We start from the raw sequence: 11,269 nt of genomic DNA on the forward strand, positions 1-11,269 counted from the left end.
CTAGTGGTTGGCGACCCTGCACATAGCAGGGGTTTGAAACTAGGTGATCATTGTGGTCCTTTTCAACATAGGCCATTCTATGACTCTATGATTAAATAAGAATAATGTATTCTGCTTTCTTGCTACCTACACCTCCCATTGCCTCAATCAAAGGAATTGGGAGGGAAGAGAGTACTGCAAAAACGAGGGAAATTGTGGCTAGAAAGTGATGAGGAGATTTATTTGGTTGAACTGGAAACTGTTTTGTGTGATACAAAAGTGAACAATTAGTCCTATTGGGAAGGAAGAAAAGTTTCCCTTCTTTTTGCACTAATTCTATCTTCACGTTCAGATCTTAACTTGAGATCGAGTGACATATGTTAAGCAGCACAGGAGCATCTCAGAACAGAGTGTTTTCCACTTCAGAATACTCCTATGTGAGAACTTTCATAACTATTTAACGGAACTAAGAATTATCTGGCTTTTCTGCTATAGCTTTTCCAGGTCTCAAACTTTGAGTGTTTTGGTAGTAGTATAACAAGAAAATGAAATGTCTGAGTAGATATTTCTGCAAACTTTTCATGATATTTTATACCTCAGATACATTATAGTGCACTGTACCATATCCCATAATATTTCACAGCTATTCAGTAACTGCAAAATTAACTTCATGACTTAAAGCCCCTCTGGTCTCATCAAACATACGTATTTCCAAATCATAAAAATGCTTCACAAGTGAAGTGTACATTGTAATTTGAGGCCTACTAATTGAAATCTGGTTGCTATAAACAAATCTGCAATTAGAATTGTTTTTCTACTCTCAGAAGATTTGGTAATAGATCCAGGTATTTTTAGAAGCAAGATATATTCAGATGTGTTTTAGTCTCCTGCTACAAAGGAGCAAAGGACTCCTCACATGACTGTGCACCTTCAGCAATGTCAGCTTTCTTACTCTCAGCATCTTTAACTTATTGCTATGGAATAGATACTTATAAACAGCTCTTCAAAAATCTGACTTCAATTTCTTCTAAGTTTTTCTTTCTCATTTCTTCTTGAAAGGCCAATTTTAAACCTGGTAATCCAGTTCTGTACTTCCCTAATGTACTCAAGGGACAACATGAAAATATAAGTAGAATGTGTTTAAAACGATGCCTAACCAACCAAAGGAATTTATTGCTGTTGGATGCTGTTAGGATGAGAAACTTAGTATGATTTCTAAAATGTACAAGCTACTTATTTGTCTAAACAGGTTACTCAAGTTCACTTTGAGAAGCAATGACAGCACAGCTGATCTAACAGCTTTGGATGGCTACATTTGGTTGGTTGGTTGGCTGGAGTTTTGGGGGTAATTTTGCATAGAAGCATCATTGACATTTTACACAGAAAGTAGGACTGAAATTTGTAATTATTTATCTGAAGAACAATTGTAGCAGTAAGAGATGGAACAATATGAAATTAGCTTGTATTTTATCAATAAAATCAAAAGATATCAAAGTTATGAACACTTGAAGGTGACTACAGTAGGGCAGGTATTTCCCCATATTCCCCCATGGAGGGGACCATGGCAAAGGTGACACCCACATAGCACCCTGTGGAGGATCTCAAGCTGGAGCAGTGTACGTGCTGTGAAGAAGTTACTGCCTGTGGAGAGTCCATACTGAAGCAGGTTTATCCTGGAGGACTGTAGCCCATGGCAAGCAGACACACAGGAGCAGGCAAAAGGTGTGAAGAGGAAGGAAGAGCAGAGAAGAGTAGTTATGGACTGACAGTAACCCATTCACCATCTCCTTTTGCTGCTTGGTAGGAGAAAGAGCAGTCTGGAGTGAAGGACTGAAGCTGAACTCAGGAAAGGGAAAATAAAATATGTTGTTTTGTCTTTCTTTCTCATCACCCAATGTATTTTAATTGGCAATACATAATTTTTTCATTAAGTTGAACCTGGTTTGCCCACAACAGTAATTGGTAAGCAATCTCCCTGTCTTTACCTTGAGCCATGAGCTTTCTCATCCTATTTTGTCTCCATCCTAGTGAGGAGGGGGAGTGAGTGAACAGCTGGGTGGGTGTCTGTTAAACAGCCAGGGTCAACCCATCCATGCATGCATTGAATGCCGTAGTGGATCATTTGCTGTTGTGCATTTTTTTTTTTTTTTTTTTTAAGTTTGCATTCTACAGAACCGGATTACAAGATGTCTATATTTGGTTGAGTTGTCCTTGAACTCATTTAGGAGAAATGCTCAAATTGCAGCTGAGAGGGACTACGCAGTAGCTTGGATCGGCTTTCTCACTGCTGTGGAATATGATTACTCTAGAATATGAGGCCAAATTCAGTCAGTACAGGAAGGTGATGACGGCAACTTGGCTTATTAAACTATCTCTAAAAGATTTTGGCATTTCTTTAAAATAGTAATAAGTCTGATGATTTAATACATCAGCCTCTGATAAAAACACTGGAAGATTTTCTTAGGGAAATAAGAAAATGTTATTTCAACATCTGCAATATTTTCTGTTCTTCCGTAATGTGTATTTGCTATAGAACGATGAGTAATACTACTCAATCTAAGTCAATTATCCAAATGGTGTGTATTCCATATTTTTTATAATTTACTTACCATTAGGGATACAATTTGCTTATCCTCATTACTTATCAGCCTATTCATGTGATTTCTACAGAATTTTATTTTTCTATTACCTCAGGTAATCAGGTAGTCAGCTGAAGTCAGTGCTGGGGAAAACTTGCACGGGAGCAATTTTGTTTTTAGCAATTCCAGAAAAATTAATCAGTCACGGAAAAGAAACAAACAAAAAAAACCCCACAGTGTACATTCATAGTCTTAATGAAATAAAACGTATCAGCTTTTTCTCCAATCACAGCCTACAAATAAAGCTATAGAGAGGAAGAGAATGCAGTAAAGGACATGATAAGATCACAGAATTCAATCCAAAAGCTATAGGTAAATCTCTCATGTTCTTGACTTTTTGTGGGATTTATGCTTAGATTAAGAATATTCATAATTGCTTATGCTATCACTTTCTTTAGTCAAGACCAAAGGAATGGCACAAAAATGACACAAAAATGACACAAAGCATCAAAGATAGCTACTGCCTTTTAAGGTTATCTATTTGATACAGGAAGGGTGGATCATCAATCCAAAAGGCAACTGGGAGACTGAAGGGACAAAATGAGTGAAGAAAATGGGGCACACAAAGATATGAGAAGATATCCTTTACAAGAAAGCAAAGTAGATGACAACAAAGACTTTCAGAAACAAAGGGAAATGTCTTCTATTCACAAACCACAACTTACTGGAGGACCTCTTGATAGCAAAAACCTATAGTTAGTTTGGTGCTCTTTAAATTAATTTAGTGGTAAATTATTACTGTGCAATAAACTAATTTGAGTCAGGTGTTTTGCTACAGGCATATAGGTTTTACTTTCTAGATATTAATTTAGTAGATGGTATCTGTGAAACAATGATATTAAAAGTAAAGCAGAAGTAACAGGTGGAGCTGTGTATTTACTGTTTGATAGCTAATTTTAAAATCGCATCAGCAGATGTCTTGTAATATTTAGAAATGTCACATATTAATATAGTTTCATATATTAAAATGTTTATTATATTAGCAATCACGAGATGTCCTTTTTTAAAATGTCAGAAACATGTTTAAATATGTACTTTACACTGTTTGTTGAAGCTTGGCAAGTGGGAATCATTATAGAGAACAAGAAACAGAAACAAACCCTCATATTTGTTCTTAACTATACAAGCTGCAAAAAATGGAAGGAGAGAGCTCCTACTAGGCCTTTGCCATGAGGCAACAGAACATAAACCTCCTTGACTATGATGGGATTCAGTTCACCCTAACATTTATCTCTGTCTTACGAGTAAGTATCTAAATAGCCATTATAACTAATGTATATTAAGGATATATTTTTTAATCAATTATGCATCAGGTGACAGTTTTCTCTTCTGAGTCTTCAGTTTATGTACATAATATTTACTGACACTGTTGCAGAATCGTAAGAGACCATCGCTGCATCCATCACTGCCACACTAGAGCATGATGAGGTAATATCTCCAGTAACATACTATTTTGATGGATGTTGAAGAAACCAACTACAGTAGATGCAGTTATGTTAGTGAATAACTTAATCACTCTTTGAAGCAAACAGTTAAAAAGTGGAGGAAAGTCTTCTGTTAGAATTTGTTAGAAGCCTCTATTATGGAGGAGAAATCTCATTTCTTTGAGCAGAAGAGATCATACTAATTGAAACAAATATTTTAAGTGATTAAAAATATGAAAATAAGCAGAAGATACATTTCAGGTCATTTTTTCTTTCATTTTGTTTTGGTTTGTTTTTTTTTGTTTGTTTGTTTGCTTGCTTTGCCTGAATTGTCTGCAGATCTTTTTATTCTTTGTTTACTTAGTTCATTCATTGGTTTTGTCACATTGTCAATAGAGAAAATCTACTTGTCAACATGATTTAGATTTGTAATAAATATATATATGTTTTGCTATTCTGTCCAAATTTTCAATGAGAGAACGTATCTGCAGGAATTTTGCATAGGGTTGCTCCTATGGAAAAGTGAGAGTGAATAAGTTGTATTACCTTCACCTCAGTTTAGCTAGGGAGTTTCTTGTGAAGCTAATACAATTTTGTTCTGGTGAGATTGGATTAGCCCAATTAAAATCAAACATGATACTTCATTAGGTGAGTATTCCTAACACTTTGGACATTGCCCGAGCAATTGGTTGCACTTATTACATAGGAGAACTTTTAGAGTGTTCCTTGATTTTATTAAATGGGAAAAATGAACTGTATATCTTCATTAATATAGTTCTTATTATTGAAAGAAAACAAGAAGAATGATACCAATTGCCACAAGATGTCACAAAAATACTAATTGTTTATATCTTTCAGACATCTTCTGTATCATTAGTTGCCAATAGGAGCTGGATAATGTGTCAAAGTCAAATCCTGGTCTGGGAAATAAGCAAAGTAAAATCTCTGATTTGTTTTGCTCATTTTCAAAGCCACTAAAAATGTATGAGATATCCTGTGAACATATTTCAATTCATTTCATTCCAAAAGCAGCATTTTAAGATGTCTTTCTTATATCCTTTAGGGAAAAGTCCACACTAAATACATAAATGTCTCATTTTTAGACTTTGAATATAGACTTGAACACAAAGAATGGTTCTTTATCACTGCATGGGAACTTATGAATCACGGCCTGAACCTCTGATTGGCCACTTGAGGCAAGCAATGAGTCAGCCCTGGCAGCACAGGTGAAGGCAATTCACCTGTGCTGCCAGAAAGGATGGAGCCTTGCTCCACCTCTCCTAGACCCCACTACAACTTAAGACCCGACTATGACCGGGGAAGTATCTCTTTTGGAGATTGCTCCTCTTGGAGTCTTCTCAGTGAGCCCAGGACAAGGGTAAGCTTTCCATCCATCCATCCATCCATCCATCCATCCATCCATCCATCCATCCATCCATCCATCCTTTTTTAGCATGTTAACCTGTTTAGCCAATCTTTCTTGTATATTTCTTAATTATAACATCTGTATACTCATTGATACACTTGGCAAGCCTGCAGGCCAAATATACTAAAATTGATATCATGTCCTTTCTGTGGAATTTTTACAAATGGGTCAGGGGAGAGAATGTTACCCCATGAGATAAAATGATTCCAGGACAGATCCCAGGATTTGTGGAAGCTCCCTGTTATGAACTAGCAGTTATTGAAAAATGTGGTCCCCTACGCATTATGGGAAATATCTCTCCATATCGCGTGGCAGATTACTTTCAGGGACTTAGCAAAGATATACTAATCACAAAAGAACGACAGTTAGCTGCCTCCACAATGGCATGGCCACTATTAAATGCTTTAAATCATGCTGAAATGATGAATAATACTGTAGAAAATGAAAACCAACTTCTGAGAGACTGTATCAAAAAGTTAGAGCAAGAACTTGGCATATTAACAGGGAAGAAACCAATTCTGCATTTTCCAATAGGTCAAGTTTGCAACATTTCAATAGCCAATGACCAGACTCATGAATCAACAGACTTTGTTGATCAGGAAAACAAAAATTCTAAATTAGATCTCAAAGCTCCAATTGTGACAGATCCGCTAGAGGTCTGTCCTGTTATAACTCAGGAAACAAAGAAAAAACAGAATAGACCGGCAGGGGTGCCGCTTCATCAGCGCCCCCCTGCCCAGACTCACTTGCACATAACAGCCCGGCCATACACGGCAACAGAACTGATGGACTTAGTACAGTGATTTTGGCAGAAGCCTAGAGAAAGTGTGCCAGCCTGGTTATTAAGACTGTGGGATTCTGGGGCAGAAAGTGTTATGGTGAATGGCCCGTAAATATCCAAGTTGGCCACCATGACTGTCCATCCTGCCCTCAGGCAGAGGTTATAGGCAAGTGTTCAATATATTAATGAAAACCATTCTATAATAAAATGGTTAATGGTGGCCTGCTGTATGGTATAGCCAAATAAATCTGATATACCTCTACATACAGGGATGTGGTCCTCCATGAAGGACCTTCAAAATTATATCCGTGAAGTAGGCATAAGAGAAGCAATTTATGAAGATATATTTGATGGCCCTGATATGGTCAAATTCTCACCGGGGATGAGAGACTTAATTCTACAGCAAGCCACCTCTCATCTATATGGCACTTTGGTCTCTATATTAAATCCCCTGGTGGCCTCAGAAGCAGTAGTCCAGCAGGCTGCCCAGTTAGTGGCTGACCTAGGAGAAACAGAACTCCTACAGACTAGGCACAACATTTGGACATTAGAAGAAGCCAAGGTCCTGCCAGTGACTAAAAAAAAGAGGCTGGCTACTCGAGCTCCTCAATCAGGACCCATAAGGGTTTCCCGAAAACAAATGTTTAATGATTTAATTCGGGCTGGGGTCCAATTTGCTAAGATTGACCGTCAGCCCAATCATGTCCTCCTCCAGCTTTGGAAACAACTAAGGGACAATCAAAAATTTCAGAACTACCCTAAGAAACCTAGGGTAAGAGTTATAAATAGGCTGCCAACTACAACATGGAATTTAGAAGACTTTATAGTTCCCAATAGGAAAAAAAAGCCTCCTCAGGTGTCTCGGGCCATGATGCCTGAGCCTCCAGAGGCAAAAGAATTGGCCATAGCACAATTCATGACATGACATGGGATGTTAGTCCCCCTAGAGCCTCCAGATAGGACCAGAGACCCTATGTAGAATTAATGATTTATTGGTCCTGAAAAAATATTCAGAGAGTTATGGCGTTAGTGGACACTGGAGCAGAAACATCAATTATCTACAGAGATCCGACTAAATTTGATGGAGACAGAGTGATGATTGGTGGCTTTGGGGGACAGACTATTCCTGTCACCCAAACATGGTTGAAACTGGGGGTTGGCCGTCTCCCACCCCCACTCCTGGCCCCAGTCCAGGAATACATCTTGGGCATAGATATTCTATGGGGTCTGGCTCTCCAGACAACCATGGGAGAGTTCAGACTTTGACAGAGATGTATTAGTATCCGGGTGGTGCAGGCAATATTAAGAGGCCATGCGAAACATGGGCTTATTTGCCTGCCGAAACTGCACCGGATTACTAATGTAGGACAGTATAGACTCCCGGGTGGGCAGGATGAAATATCGAAAATGGTGCAGGAATTAGAAAAAGTAGGCATTATAAGACCTGCACACAGCAGATATAATTCCACCATAAGACCAGAGTGAAAGTCAGATGGCATGTGGAAAATGACAGTGGATTACAGAGAATTAAATAAGGTCATACCGCCTATTCATGTAGCCACACCCAATATTGCCTCCCTAATGGACACATTAAGTAGGGAGATAAAAACCTATCATTGTGTCCTAGATTTAGCAAATGTGTTCTTCAGTATCCCAATTGCTGAAGAATCGCAAGATCAGTTTGCATTTACGTGGGGAGGCAGGCATTGGACCTTTCAGGTCCTGCCACAGGAGTACATGCATTCGCTGACATATTATCATAATCTAGTGGCGCATGACACTGCCAGGGACGGCGACTCCACCACCTCCCTGGGCAGGCCATTCCAGTGCCTGACCACTCTCTGAGAGAAAAAGTTTCTCCTAATGTCCAACCTGAACCTCCTTTGGTACAATTTCTAGCCATTTCCTTGGGTCCTACTATTTGCCTGGGAGAAGAGGCCAGACCCTTTTTCATCACAACCTCCCTTCAGGAAGTTGTAGAGTGCAATGAGGTCTCCCCTGAGCCTCCTCTTCTCCAGACTGAACAATCCCAGCTCCCTCAGCCGCTCCTCATAAGACCTGTGCTCCAGACCCCTCACCAGTTTCGTTGCCCTTCTCTGGACACGTTCCAGGGCCTCAATGTCTTTCTTGTAGCGAGGGGCCCAAGACTGAACATAGTACTCGAGGTGCGGCCTCACCAGTGCTGAGTACACGGGGACGATTACCTCCCTGCTCCTGCTGGCCACACTATTTCTAATGCAGGCCAGGATGCCATTGGCCCTCTTGGCCACCTGGGCACACTGTCGGCTCATGTTCTGCCGAGCATCAACCAACACCTCCAGGTCCCTTTCCTCTTCACAGTCATCCAACCACTCGTCCCCAAGCCTGTAGCACTGCATGGGGTTATTGTGGCCAAAGTGCAGGACTCGACACTTGGCCTTGTTGAACCTCATCCCATTCACCATTCAGCCCAGCGATCCAGCTTATCTAGATCCCTCTGCAGGGCCTCCCTACTCTCAGGCAGATCGACACCACCTCCCAACTTGGTGTCATCTGCAAACTTACTCAGGGTACGCTCAATCCCTTCATCTAAGTCATCAATAAAGATATTAAACAGGATGGGCCCCAGCATCGACCCCTGGGGGACACCACTTGAAACAGGTGGCCAGCTGGACTTAACTCCATTGACCACCACCATGTTGAGCACAGCCCTCCAGCCAGTTCCTTATCCAACGGAGGGTAAAACTGTCCAAGTCATGGGCAGCCAGTTTCCGCAGAAGGATACTGTGAGAGACCACGTCAAAGGCTTTGGTGAAGTCTGCGTAGACTACATCATCAGCCTTTCCCTCATCTACCAGTCTGGTCACCCAGTCATAGAAGGAGATGAGGTTGGTCAAGCACGACCTGCCTTTCATGAACCCATGCTGGCTGGGCCTGATCCCGTGGATGCCACGAGTCGTGTGATCTCTCCCAGGAAGATCTGTTCCATGACCTTCCCTGGTACTGATGTCAGGATGACATGCCTGTAGTTCCCCGGATCCTCCTTACGGCCCTTCTAGTAGATGGGACGGTCCTTCTTGTAGATGGGACACTACAAGACACTCAAGGTCAGGCTGGACCAGGCTCTTATCAACCTGATCTTGTCCAGTTCCTTTATATATTTTTTTTCCCTGTCCTTCGCAAGGCAAGTTGAAGAGATTACTGAAGAGACGTCTGAGATTACACTGAAGAAATTACACTGGGACCTGATTCTTGTTTACTTTAATGGCTTATCAGACTATTCTTCTGAGGAAAGAAATGTTTTGTCAAGTGCAAACCTGTTGTACCCTCACACTGTCACTGTTTTTACTCAGCTGGATGGTCTAGAGGAGCTTGACTAAAATGAGATCATAACTCATTATTTTTCCAGAATGTACACTAGTGCAGTATGAAGTCTAATGAATAATATTCACTATAGCTGTCAAAATAAGGAACAAAGGACGGTGGAGTTTTTTTAATGCATTTTTTTCATAGGCCAATTTGCAACTTTCAGAAGTTTACAATAGATTTTTCAGCCATTAAAGCCAATTAGTGAATTTTTACTGTAGTAACTATGTACAAAATAGAGGAGTCAACATGGTGTAATGTTTTGCTGTTGTTCATAAAAAAGTTGAAGCATAGTCTAACATCATGACTTCATAAATCAGTGGGACTTAGGAGGAGTGATATCTTTGAATTAATTCATTTGTATTCACTTTCTTCCATTGTGTGATAGAACTGCTGTGTTGTTTCCTTCAAAAGTTTTTCAGAATTTGTATCATCAGAGGCATTTTGATTATAGCAGATGGCTATTTTGCTGTCAGATATTCAACAGACACTGTGTTTCTCTAAGATCTTTCACTTCTCTTTTTTGCAGCATGTAAATACAGAGTCTGTAGGAAGCTGAGGTGCTTTCCGTAAAAAGCTTAGAATCAATTTAATGTTAACAAGCTATTTTACTGACTAGTGTAGAGATGACCCAAGATATCTGGTGTACTTCCTTTCAGAATTAGTAATTCTATATTCTCACTGTATTTGAATACTCCTTTCTTGTTTGACATGAAAAATACTTTAGGTGCTGTATATCACGTTTGAGTTGCAGATCAAGTGGCTTGTAAACCAGGAAGCTGGAAAAAGCCATGCTGCTGTATTTATGCTCATGATCGTTGGCAAGAATTATGCCAACTGCATTATATGACAGTCTACAAACATACATTTGCCCAAGCTTACAGCCAACTGCAACTGGTTTATTCCAAATTCCAGTGTGCTGTCACTACCAGGAGCATAACATTCATTAAATGGCTTCTGTCACTGCACTGTTACTATTACACGCTAACATATGCTGTAAAATGCATGCATTTCTTTACAATTTCTTTTAAGCGTGGAGGTAATCCAATGGACTGCATTCATCTGAAATTATTTACTCTATTTTGGAAAAATCTGATAGCAAATACTAGAATGATTTCCTTACTGAGTTATCATATAAGCATGCAGATGGGCCCATATATCACTATTGAAATGCTGGTCTTTTGTGCCTACCTTACTATATTAGAAGAAAAACACGTTATGCAGCCACATCACAAAGGCAAGCTGTGAGTTTCCTCCATGTTTGAATCATCATCTCAGATGATGATAAAGCTCTTATATGTTACTGTTATTGTGATGAAAGAGAAGAACTCTCCCTTGAACTCCCTTGCTCCTCTTTCTTCCTTGTCTGTATTTTACAACAATTAAGTATATTCCAACAAAAGTGATGCAGTTTAACCCTGCAGGCAGCTCAGCACCGCACAGCTGTTTGCTCACCCATCCCCTCCCCAGTAGGAACAGGAGAGAATCGGAAGAAAAAACAACAAAGAAGAACTCATGGATTGGGGGGGGGGAGGGGAGAACAACAACCAACAACTCTTTACTAAGGCAGAAAGGAAGAGAAAAAAAATAGGAATAATAATAATATCTCTCTATATGTATACATACAAAATGATGCACAAAACAATTGCTCACCACCTACTGACCAATGTTCAGC

The 11,269-nt window shown here is 39.8% G+C and overlaps 1 pseudogene; it reads left to right on the forward strand.

Annotated features, from left to right (window-relative positions):
* Positions 1–5,668: 5,668 nt before the first annotated feature.
* LOC149920178 (uncharacterized) lies at positions 5,669–7,174 on the forward strand (annotated as a pseudogene).
* Positions 7,175–11,269: the final 4,095 nt, after the last annotated feature.

The sequence above is a fragment of the Phasianus colchicus genome, chromosome 1 (assembly GCF_987193195.1).
Source record: "Phasianus colchicus chromosome 1, bPhaCol1.hap1.1, whole genome shotgun sequence".
Lineage (NCBI taxonomy): Eukaryota > Metazoa > Chordata > Aves > Galliformes > Phasianidae > Phasianus > Phasianus colchicus.